Raw genomic sequence first — 12,083 nt, forward strand, 5'->3', positions numbered from 1 at the left:
GATTTGATAAACAGAAATTATCAGTAACTTTCACGTGTCCAGCCTCATGAAACTATAAATCTAAAGGAATTATTTAATAACAATGAAAAGAAAATAGAAATTTTGTGTAAATTCTTTTAAGTTCACATTAGAAATACAAACATTTTCCACAGTAAATAAAGTCAAACACGATTCTTGGATGGCAAAGCAATAGTCTCTAGAAAGCCAATTCAGTTCCTCCTACTTTGCCACATGCCTCACAACAGGGAACAACACTTGCTCAGTTGTAATATTTTATAAAATCGAGAGGTGTTTTTATTCAGTTAGGCATTCAACAAAACATTTAGCGAATGCCTATAGCAGTACCTCTAGTTATGACAGTCAGTGAAACAAGATTTTTGCACTAAGCAAGTTACCGTGTGAAAATCAAGAATTATCAGGCAAGAATGACCCCGGAATGAAGCATTTTTCTTGGCTGCAAGATTTATATATTCTTAAATGTCATGTGTCTGATCCCTAGTAGATAAAACTCTTTCTGATATTTACATAAGTCTTGAGGGAACCTAGAGAAGCAAAACATAAAAGAATATTTACTCAGCATCTGCTAGGTTCTCATTAGTAGTCTATGCCTTTCACATATCACTATGGCAGAGACTAACTGTTCTCAACCCTATTTCCTTTTTTTCTTAAGCAGAGGTGACTCCATTTCCAGCCTACTTTGTACTTGAATGTGACCATGTCACTGGATTCTAACCATTGGGATGTGAGCAGAAGCAATGGGTGCCACTTCCATGCCTCGCCCATGAGAACCTCCCTCGTGAAATCTTCCATGTTCCGTTGCCCTTCTGGATGACTGGAATGGTCCTAGTTCCCCAGTCTTGGATATCATGTATTGCAGATAGCAAAACCACATGACGTAAGAAAGGAGACTAGATCCCTGAATCATTGCTTGGAGAAAAAAAAAAAAATCTGACAATCAGGAGCATCCATTCTGCAGATAATTATGAGTAAGAAACAAACTTCTATAAATTTTGAGTCATTATGCAGTTTTGATTTGATTGTTCATTACAGCAGTAAGCATTACATTAATACAGTCATTTAATCTTCACAGCAAAGTTAGTAAGTTATGTGGGTTTATTCCAATTTTACAGATGAAAAAAGCTAAGGTTCATTCAGATCATATAATAATTAGCCCAATCACGAACAAATAATAAAATTCAAACCTGGGTCAAATCCATATCTCTCTAACTCAAAATATATGCTCTTTCCTCTATGTTACATTAACAGTCCACCTGCTGCCACGTAACAGTAATGAAACTACCACGTTCCAAGTATTGGTCAGCTTAGGTATATGCTGCAGTAACAAATGTCCCTGAGAATCTCAGCTTTTTAAAATAATAGACGTTTATATCTTTGTTAGCCTCAGTTCCCACTGAATGTCTTCTTCATCTTGGGACGCAGGCTGAAGGAGCAGCCTTATTTTTGCTCCCATAACAGAGGAAAAAGGATAATGGTAAAACTACATGATAGCTCTTAAGTGTTATTTCCACTCACATTCCATTGGCCTAGCAAGTCAACTGACCAACTCTGACATCAATGGGGTCAGGAAGTATAACCCTGATTCAAAAAAGAGAAAAAAATAACTGAGAAAAAGAATATATTCGACCTTGCCCTCACTTTTAGAAACTAAAAGTTAAGAGAATGTTACAAGAAAATTATAACAAATGTAAGAGAAAATAAATTGAAACTAAATTATGAAAAAGAGAAAAAGAAGCAAAGTATCAATGAGATGACATACTCGCCTTGATCACCACCCACCCCCAAAAAATGTAAGGATTCAATTAAAAGATATAACCTGAATCCAACTTGCATTCTTGAACAGAAATTAGATTTCTGAATCATCTCAATGGGTATCTTACACACACACACACACACACTTAGATATTTTAAACTATAGGTTGTAGAATAACTCATGTCAACACAGAGAATATATTACAGAGTGCACAAAACAAGCCAAAGATGTGTTTACCAATGAATAGGAGTGGGGGGGATAAAAGACAGAGGGGTGAGTGTGGGGACAATGATTGAGAAAGAAAAAGAACTGCACAACTTTGCTTATAAAGCCATAGACCAGGAAGTCATGGTTCAGTTCTGGCAAGTGATGTTACCTACTCATTTCCTTATCTCTCTTGCCTATATTTTAAAGGAAATTACTTTTTAAAATATGAGCAATCTGTTTCAAGTTATTAGTGTCTTATTAGTGTACTAAATCAGACACATTGATCCAAATCTTTCATCTCAAATATTTGATCCAATTTGCAGTCCCTAATGGCCAAACCCTGAAGAGGCATTGTCTCACTCTGATTAACTCCCCTCTGTTGCCTTACGAAACAAATTGGTCTGAGCATCCTTATCTTTTCTGGAATCATCTCGTATATTCCAGTCTCATTGAATATTTAATAAGTGGATGAGTGAATGAGAAAAATGAAAATTCTACACTTCCCAGCATGCTATTACTTACATTTTTAATACTTAGGAAATTTCACAGTAAGACACAGTATTATCATGCTCTGATGCATATACAGTGAAAATAGCAGTGAGCCAGAACTAAACATCAACTTCTAATAAGTAGGAAGAAATGAGAAGTAAATCAACGATAGAATAGACAAAATAGTCAGCTGCAGCAATCACTTGCAGAACACCTATGAATTAAGTGCAGTTATATTTTTAAGGTTGGTATTCACCATTCGACTGAAGTGACGGCAAGACCCATGTCTGCTTTACCTGCAGTATCCTTAAAGCTTAGTACAGCAACTACCACAAAATGAGCTCAGTAAGTACTCACCAGGATGAATGAACATAAGACTGGTTCTATAATTGATGATTTCACACAAATTATATTTGTTAATCTTCAGGACATCCCTGGAATTGGGCTTATTGATCTCAATTTTACTAACGAGGGAACTAAGGCTGAAGGAGTAAGATGAATTGCCCAAGTTCTCATAACTATTAAAAAGCAGAGTCCAAGTGAAAAAAATTAGTAAATACATAACTTATTCCGCCAAGAGTAAGTGCTTGATAGTTCAGTGAAAGCAGTTTCACTGGATTGGTTAAATTAGAGGGCGAGGTGAAGGACAAAAAATAGGGGATGTATTTACATATAATGGAACCAGATAGTGAGTGGAAGTTTCCATGATGAACAAGAGAAACTGACAAGAACTAGAATAAGCAGCAAGTGGGATTACAAATATATTTATAAGAATTAAGAATATATGTGTGAATAAAGGCAGCAGACAGAGATCCTAATAATGCCAGAAATGATGATAACAAGAAAATTCAATTTTTTGTAGAAATATTATAATAATTTTATAATCAAAGATATTTCTTTAGCCTACAGATGGCTTGCATGTATCCAAAACATCACAAATATAAACCGACTACAACATACCGTGCAATGGCAAGCTGAGGGTCCTTAGTTCTCATGTGTCTGGATCTCTGATTTTCCCATTGTATCATGTCACTTCTCTGGTTTGTGTATACCTTCTTCTGATACATTAGCCAGCATGAGGGCTTAATAATCGCCTCAAATGATAAAATAAATAAAATGAAAAAAAGAACAAAAGAAAAAATCAAATAGTTGCCTTTACTTTGCTATACAAACTGTTCCAAATTATTAAAATAATCCATAAAAAAATGTTCTTAGTTATGGCTAAATCCTGCCAACTACATACAGATGGAATGATAGGATTAGACTATCACCCTTTTGCAACCCTCATGAAATAATGAGTCTAGGCAATAATCACCAGTGGCTGCTAAAACCATTAGATGAAGGGCAGTTGGGAAGTTATGATGAATGGATCAGTTGACAATATCTAAACTCACTGATCAATTATGACAAAAAGAGATGATAGACATCATACGCCTTCTGATGTGATTCAATGAGAAATACATGGTACCACTGATGAAGTGTTCTTGCCACAAAAGCAAATGTGAATCTGTTCGAATCTCTAGACCTACCTGCTCTTTCACAGAAAATCCAGGGATGAGCAGAACATGGTAAATGACACTTCCTGAAAGGCAATCAGCTACAACCAGGATGTAGGAAATTTTAAAAATGAGTGACCTGCTTCCTTCAACAAGTAAATGGCAAGGGAAAAGAAAAATAAACAGGATGGAAGAACTATTATTAAAGAGTCTTATTATGCTCTTCAAGCAGGTAAAGAGATATAGCAAGCAATGTGGACCTTATTTGGGGCCTAATTCAAATAATACCAACTGTAAACTGATACTTATGAGATAATCAGGGAATTTTGGATACTAAAATGGTATTTAGTGATATTAAGAAGTGATTCCTAATTTGGGCAGTTGTAATTATGTTAAAAATAGCCCTTTTTTCAACATATACTGAATTTTAATGGATGAAATAATAAGCTGTCTGAGGTTTGCTTCAACATAATCCATTGGTGGGGGAAGTGCTGAATATAAAGATCGTAGTTGAAATAAAATTGGCCATATGTTGGTAATTGTTGAAACTGGGTGATCAATTCTTTATACTATTCTCTCCTCTGTTTTAAGTTTTCCATATTGATAGATCACTTAATACAGTTTACACAGAACCTGATATCTCCATATCATAAAATAAACTTTCAAGGTGTTGTAAGGAGCCAGGTGTAGAAATGCAGTTACTGGTTGAGTCCCCATCCCTAGAAATCTAGACTTAGGCTCATGCGTGATATGGCCAGAAGACCAAGAGACTTTGTGGGGGATGTTTCACAACATTATTAAAGTTCCTCTTGTCTCTGATAAGTTGGCTGACTCTGATCTCCTGAGAACCTTCTTGGCTTTCATTCTTACTTTGATCTCACTCCACCTTTCATATACCTCTATCTCCTGGCGATCATACTGGTCTCCCTTTTGGCAAGAATATCTGGAATACCTATGTCACAGAACCTGTGCTCAGGATGAGGTCACATTGTCATACTTTAATAGTTGTTGCCTGGACCCACCTAACCTGTCTAAATATTGCTCAACTCTGAGATCCTCCTAAATTTAACCTGCCTACCTAGAACTGGACTGCTTACATCTTTTTCTGACTCCTGCTATTTGCCTAATTTTATAGTCTCGCCCACAAAGCTTTATCCTAATGATTTTTAGTGGTCAACTTCTTCTCAGATCTATTAACATCCTCTCACCTAAATGTCCTAAATTTTGAAATATTGAACAGAAGTGCACATAGCTTCTACCTTTTGGAACAGTGAGCCAAAAAAAAAAAAGGCAAGACTTCATGATTACCTTTCTTACTTGTCTCACAGCTTAAACACTGCCACTTGTGCTGGGGCTGTAAGTGGGGAGGCAGCTGCTCCCCTTGCCACAAAACCATGACCTGATGTTACCCAAAACCCTGCACAACAGGATGAAGCTAAACACTGCAAATCCATAGCAACCACCTTGGTGGTAAGAAGCTCTAGGAAACATTTGTTGGTAGTGGACACGATGAGTCACTACAAACCTGGCAGTTTTTCACCACTGCCCACCCTCACCCAATTCTTCTGCACATAGTTTCCAGGGATTTCAAGGGGATCCATATGAAGAAAAAAATACCTCCCAACGATGTGGCCTCTGTTTCGCCAAGAATGTTTATTTTAGAATTACTGTCAATGTGCTTTAGTTGAGAAGCCTTTTTTTTTTCCTTTAGGGAAAGACAACAGCGAGCCTGTTCACATTCTTTCTCTGCAATAGAGAATATTGGTGAAAATGATGAGCCAGTTTGGCAGCTATAGATAGGCAGGGCTTCCTTTTGTGCAACAAAAACGCTTTTTTTTTTTTTTAATTTGGCAAATATTTGAATGCTGTATGTAGCCACAAACATCCTTTGGGGGACTAGTAGCCCAGATATTAGGGGACAAATAATGTGGTATGCGAGATTCAGGGAGTCTTAGGCTGACAGTCAAACAGGAGATAAAGAGGTCACAAAGAGAAAAGCTGAAATTCATTCCTCTGGTTACATATCAAGCGGTGTTTTATCTGGATAGGTCATTTACAAAATTGTATTGAAGAGTTATTTTGGGAGAAATGTTGTAAGACAGTCTACATATTTTAATTTAATTTAATTTAATTTAATTCTTAAAGGATGAATTGTGACTGTTGTCAACCAAATATGGTTTCTCATTCCCCTTGAGAGTGATTGGTTCAGGCATGGACATGTGACCCCAATCCTGGCTGATGAGACCTACAGGCAAATCTGTTGGATGCTTTCTTAGAAAAGGTTTCTCTGAGAATAACATGAAATGCAAGAAAAAATAGGACCCTCTTCTTTTTCTCTGGTTGTTGATCTGCCTTGCAATCACAAATTGCTGAAAGATTAAAAGGACCTGTGTCCTTAAGGATATTGTTGAGCCACTAAATCAACCAATCCTGGAACATCCCCTAATCTCAGACCTGTCATTATCTGTGAAATTAAACTCCTTTGTTGTTTAAGTGGGACACATGGAGTTGGATTTTCCTTACTTACAGTTGAAAACATCATAACTGCTATACACAATACAGTGAATGAGAGCACAGACTTTGGATCAAATCCTAGCTTCACTACTTACTATTTTTATAAATATAAATTGAGATTGAAATAAACTTGTATCCAGTTTCTTCTATCTGGTTTTTTTCTATGAAACTGAAACAAATTCCAATTGATTCCATTAATCAATGAAACAGATAATACAGATAATGAAGCATACATAGATACATTAAACACTGTATTTTTGTTTAGAAATAAAGTTGGATATGACTTTACAGGAGCATGAGCCCTGAATGATGGGGAATTTTGAAGGCCCCAAGAGTTCTCGCTTGTGTCAGCTGAAGGTGAGCTGCAGGGTTACAAGGTACAAACATACCCATAGAGGTCATATCTTTAGTTGAGTAGTTCCTGACAAATATATAATTTTAAATTAAAAAGAAAAAACAAATTTTAATAATTTTTATTTAACTTTATATGTACAGAAAGTATTATTTAAACATATAATCAATATAAAAAATTATAAGATATTTTACATTTTTTTCTTATTAAGTGTTAAAATCCCATATCAGTTTGGAGCAGCCACATTTCAAATGCCTAACAGTCACATGTGGTCAGTAGCTACTATATTGGACAGTGCAGAGCTGAACCATCATTCAAATATGTTTATTATAGCCTTTCACTGATAAGAGAGAAACCAAAAATAATGACAACTATCATCTGTAAATCAATTACAATGTAAGGAATGTTTTCATATTGTATCTCCTAAGATCCAAAACAATAACCTATGGGGTGGTATGACAAATATTATTATTACTTCTAGCTGACAGGTTAGAGAACTTAATAACTGAAGACCTTCATAAGTCAAGATCACAATCCTAGTAACAAACTTGAACTGAAGTCTTCTATCCAGAAATTAGGCTGCCTCAGAGAAATTAACTGAATTGCCAAATGCTAGCCAGCATGACAGCTGCAGAATATGAGTTAAAATCTCGGCCATTTCACTCCCAAACCAGTGCTCTTCCTATTACGACAACACTGCAGATGCCCTCAGACATGTATGTTCAAAGTCTCTTAAATTGGTCTGAAAGTCAATACCAATAGCATTGACTTTGGGTTGTTCTTAGTTGAACTACTGATCTATTCAAAGGAGTGATATAATTCACAGCTCTCCCTTTTTCATTTATATGACACAATGATCACAGGAGCATTTAAATGGATTTTTATGTATTTTTATGGGTAGAAGAGGCACCTGCAATCTGTAGAGGAAAGATTTGAGACAAATTGCTAAAAGTATCTTTTTATATAGAAAAATGCATACAAATAAGCATAATTTGATGCTAATTTTTTAAAACAATCAATGAAAAATGTCCTTATGTGTTTGAATAAATATAGCAGCATATATGTATTATATTGTTTTTATAGTTATTATAACATTCAGAAGAAAACACAGCAGATTGTTACTCTGGGGTTGGGAGAACTATGTGATAGAGGGTAAGGGGCAAGTAAATAAAGGGAGAGGCAAATAAAAATAAGAAATGGAAAATCTGTATCTATAGTATGACCCTTTTAATGTAAAATAGTCAACTTGTGTATGTGTGTGGGGGAAGTGAGTGTGTGTGTGTATATATATAAATGATCTCTTTGGGGTCATGTCATATGCATAATTTATGGCTGAGAGTTAGGCATCAGCATGATTGATTAGCTTTTTAAAAATTTGAAACTCTCAGACTTGACAATTTGCTGATATTTCAGGAACATAAATTTTTAACATATTCCATATAGTTTGATGATTACTCTGAAAGACAGAGTCCATAGATTGAAATATCAGTCAGGAGGAAACATTTGTTGACACCTTAGTAAGTGCCAGGTACAGGTAGATGCTAGGGACATGACCGTGACCAAGACAAAGTCCCTGCCCTCAAAGAGCTTATATTCTAATGTGGGGAAGCAGACAGCAAACACAGGAAAATTAATTACAGTACTTTCATGAAATTTTAAGTGCCTGGGTAAAACATAGTGACAATTTGGTCTAGGTTTGTAGCACTGAAAATGATAAGATATGGTCAAATTTGGGATATAATTCAGAAATACAGGCAACTGGACTTGCTGATGGATTCAATAAGGACAGTGAGGGAAAAAGAGGATTCAAGAATAATTTCCATGTTTTTTTGGCATGAACAATCACTGGGTCAATGAGGGTACCATTCACTGATATGCGGAAGAATTGAGAAAAGATAGTCTTTTTTTCTTTTCGATAAAACTAAGAGTTCTAAGAGTTCTGTCCTAACCATGTTAGGTTAGAGAAGGCTAAAAGACACCCAAGTGAAAATGTTGAGCAAGCAGTCAGACGTATGATTCCGATGGTCAGGACAGAGTTCAGGGATGGAGATGGAAATTCGGGAGCCATCAGCACATAGACGGCATTTAAAGCCATGGGCTAAACAGGCTCTCCTGAGCAAAGTGTAGGAAGAGAAGATTAGAGGCTGAAAAAATAAACTCTGGGCATGCCAACATTAGAGATGTGTGTAGAAATGGAGCTGGCAAACCTAAGAACAATGTGAGAAAGCACGCTGAGCAGGACCACAAGCCAAGAGCAGTAGAGAAGAAGAGGCCGAGTCTGCGGCTACAGGTACAGGCAGGTGATAGAAAAATGAGGTATTTCTTGTTGATTGTATCCATTTTCTCTAGGAAAGATAAGGCCAAATCATCGATTGGGAGTAAGAACGAAAAAGCGGTGTTTTGAGATTGGAGGGGAGAAAAGAAGGTGTGAAATAGTCATCTACGGAGGACGAAGGTGAATTTACAAAAACAGTGAAATGGGATTTTCTGACAGTGCTTAATGCTTTTGAGATTTGCGGTCCTCAACTTGAAGTGAGGCCACTCAGCATCACAGTGTGATTGTTACCCAGCACTGTTCAGCTGCTCTGCTATAGGGCCAGGATACGTAGGTCACGGCTTGCAAAGGGCTGAAGTGTGCTCACATGCGGACAGTGGAGGAGGAGGAAGTAAAGAAAGTTAAAGATGTCAGCAAAGGGATGGTTATAGAGCCAAAACATTGACTCTAAGATGAATAAGAAGGGGAGAAAAGACATTAAAAGGTTCCAAATAGCAAAACTGTGGAAGGATCGTTGATGGGAAGTCTTTAAAAGCTAGAAGTATCAAAGTGGAAATACGAGAGGCAATCAAGCAGGAAAATGGAATGTTGGAGGTGGTATAGTTACTCGTGACACTCACTTTGGATATAACTGTATATGGGAATCAAGAAGGCAGACAAGATGGAGAGGAGACGCCTGGAGCTAAGAAAGTCAAGCAACTGAGAGTCGAGCACAGCAACAACAGAAGTGGAAGACAGAAAGGAGTGAGCCATGGTTAAACTCATCCAGGGGTGAGAGGAGGCAGCTGGGAAGAGGACAGACGGCATCAGGAAGGTGAGGAACAGTAAAATCTGAAATCATAAGCCAAAAATAACTAGGGGTTCGAAAGAAGGAAAGGAAGGTCGGTAGGCAGTGAAGAAGGATAAGAGGTCATCTATTCACTTTCCAGCCCTAAGGTTCACGCGGAGTATGCGAGAAAATACAGCTGCCCCTAGAGGGGCTGCAGACAAAGTGGTATCAGTAAAAGCTGGTGTCACTCTAACAAGAATGTGATGGGAACAATCAGACAAGGGGTAAAGGATGTTGAGTAGTTTCCAGATGACCAACCTGGGTTCCCAGAGGTAGAGTGGGATGGACAGGGAGAGGTAGGAGACAGCATCAGACCAGAGTATGTCCTCAGGAATAAGAGGAGAATTTTTGAAATGAAGGATAATCTGGGACACCTCATCTTTTAATGTAACGCAAAGCAAGCAGGATTTGAGGCTAATTGGAATTGTCCCTAGGACTCTTGGAGCCCTCAGCTCGTGTCCATGGGAAGAGACACTGCCTTCCCTGAGCACTCAGTGGTTCCTGCCCACAGCTGGAGAGTCATGTGTTCCAGAACTGGCAGTCCTTTGTATATAAATGCATTTTCCCTCTCATCAAAAGGACCAAGGACTAGGCTGAAAACTAATCAAGGCAATAACCCAAGGCTTGAGAGGCTGAAATGGAAACAAGGAAATATCGAGAAACCAGCTGCTGGGCACTGTTGCTTTCTCAAATGTACAAATTGATGTAATTTGCAATAAGAAGAAGAGACAGAAAAAGGGAAGGGGAAGGAGGAGGAAAACGAGGAGAGGAAGGAGGGAGAAAAGAAGAAAGAGTAGGAGGAGAAGGAGGGGGAGGAATAGGAGAAGGAAGGGAAAGAAGGAGAAGGAGAAGAACAAAACCTCGAATAGACAATAGGAAGTCTGGGAGGAACCTGGGCTGGAAGGTGAATAAATCATGCACTTTTTCCAGGCTGTATCCATTGTGACTCATTTGCTGCTAATTTCCTGGACACTGATTATTGCTTACATATAAAATCCTCAAATTTTCAAATGCAAAAATAAGTATCAAAAAGTTGTTATTAAATTTGGGGAGAGGCCAAAAAAAAGAGTGACAGAAAATGAAACAGAAAGCTATAAATTCATATTTTAATTAGCTACATAATTTCCTTTAGCAAAAAAATTAAATTGACCATGAATTTTATGTTTTCAGTGACATGATGAGAGTGCCTATATTTATGTCAAATGGTCCAACGAATTAGTTTTCCAAATGTAAAGGTCACTCATTTCAATAGTTGGAATTTCTGACTTTTTCCAATTATCAGAGCAATGCATGTGGAAAATAAGAAATAATAAAATCTCATTATGGTAATGTTATAACGTATTACAGGAAAAGCAAGAAAGAAGTCTCTTGGGAAAACCAATAAATAGGCAGCTTAATTAAATGATATTACACTTATGCTCTTGTCTAGGCAATTTTTTTTTCAATTTGGAAAAGGGGAAATTAGACAGCTTACTTTCTAAAAATTATTCTACTGACCAATTGCCAAATAATTAAATGTACAGTGATACAGCCAAATGTTCTTAAAGCTGGAGGAGCCTTCCATCTGCCCTACATACCATTTGGAATCAGAATGGCTATTTTGAAATCATAATGACCAAAGGCTTCTGGCCACACGCTGCCTGGTTCACTTCCTCACTCCTGTTGTTGAGAAGCAGGCTGATGACCCTAGAACTAATTCCTCCATAAGTCACAAAAGACCTGACATCCTTAACACAGTAAAGTCTGGGTCAGAGGCTCACACTGTAACATACACACAGCTAGTTATCATATAAACAGAACTTTGAAAGGAATTTATGACAATAGTTAGTGTTAGGGATATTGTTCTCTCAGAATATTAAGCCAAACATATTTCTTGTAAACCAAGTTTACTATAGCTCAGGCAATACCCAATTTCAAACAGCAATTGGCCATCTATTATGTGAAACAAACTGGGGTAAATTCCTTGTTTAATAATTCAGGGAGTTCAGTCTTCTAAAGGAGACAGATAAAATCCAAGTAACTATGAAATCATGTGATTACAGTAGACTAGAATTTGGTAACCATATGTTATCTTAACTGGTCAGCAGATGCGTCAACCTTACTGCAGGTTAGAACAACTGAATGGAATAATAAATGTGAATTGACCATTG

The sequence above is a fragment of the Rhinolophus sinicus genome, linkage group LG02 (assembly GCF_036562045.2).
Source record: "Rhinolophus sinicus isolate RSC01 linkage group LG02, ASM3656204v1, whole genome shotgun sequence".
NCBI lineage: Eukaryota > Metazoa > Chordata > Mammalia > Chiroptera > Rhinolophidae > Rhinolophus > Rhinolophus sinicus.